The 1,032-nt window shown below is 47.0% G+C and overlaps 1 non-coding gene across 1 annotated transcript; it reads left to right on the top strand.

The window, feature by feature from the left end:
- The first annotated feature begins 341 nt into the window (after positions 1–341).
- TRNAN-GUU (transfer RNA asparagine (anticodon GUU)) lies at positions 342–415 on the top strand. Its single transcript has one exon. It is a non-coding gene; the product is annotated as a tRNA-Asn (tRNA).
- Positions 416–1,032: the final 617 nt, after the last annotated feature.

The raw sequence follows: 1,032 nt of genomic DNA on the forward strand, positions 1-1,032 counted from the left end.
TTCAAGTTTAAGAAGGGTACATTAGTTGAAATAGTTACACTACAATCTATGTTACAGCAAGGCCCTGATGACACTTTCTCTTAAGGGGCTATGGCCGCCGATTGGCCCATGTGGTAAAGCAAGGTGTAAAAAACAAAGTACACCTAGCAGAGGATGGTTTCAATCCATCGACCTCTGAGTTATGGGCCCAGCACGCTTCCGCTGCACCACTCTGCTGCCACACACTGAATGCTTCATTGTAGGAAAAAGTGGTGTTAAACTTCTTGGAACAGAGTTACTTCCTCCCTCCAAAAGACACACATACATCCCCATAAAATCATTTAGCAGCAACTGCATGCACAGTCTCTGTAGCGCAATCGGTTAGCGCGTTCGGCTGTTAACCGAAAGGTTGGTGGTTCAAGCCCACCCAGGGACGGCCTTGCCTTTTGTGTTTAACAGTTGTCCGAAGAGAACCCCAGATAGCCATGTAGAATTATCTCTCTTCAGAAACATCTCAAGAATGATCAGGGAAAATAGGATGCACCTGAGCTCAGTTTTGAGCTTCATGGCATAGGCCATGACTACTTGTGTGCATGTGCTTTCTCAATTTTTTTTCTTTTAGTACATTTGCAAAAATCTTAAGGAAACTTTTTCATGTAGTAACTAAGGGGTGTTGTGTGTAGAATTCTGAGGAAAAATGAATTTAATCCATTTTGGAATAAGGCTGTAACATATCAATATGTGGAAAAAGTTATGTGCTGTAAATACTTTCCAAATGCACTGTAGGTATGTATAGATTATACTATGGTTAACCTTTTCGGGACCGGCCACCTACCCCCCCTTAAGGACCAGGCATTTTGGGCGGGAAGGGGGGGGTCAGGCGGCCGGATCCCGTCTGTGGCTGCCTGTATTTGTGTCCCCCCCATGGTAGCCTGGGCCCACCCTTCTGCCAGCAGCCTTCACTTACCTTCCAGGCTCCAGCGATGAGCTGCACGGGACCCTCTTCTCCGGCCGGCATCTCCGTTCTGTCTGACGATCAGTTCCGGGTCGCGG

The sequence above is a fragment of the Hyperolius riggenbachi genome, chromosome 6, assembly GCF_040937935.1.
Source record: "Hyperolius riggenbachi isolate aHypRig1 chromosome 6, aHypRig1.pri, whole genome shotgun sequence".
NCBI classification, from domain to species: Eukaryota; Metazoa; Chordata; class Amphibia; order Anura; family Hyperoliidae; genus Hyperolius; species Hyperolius riggenbachi.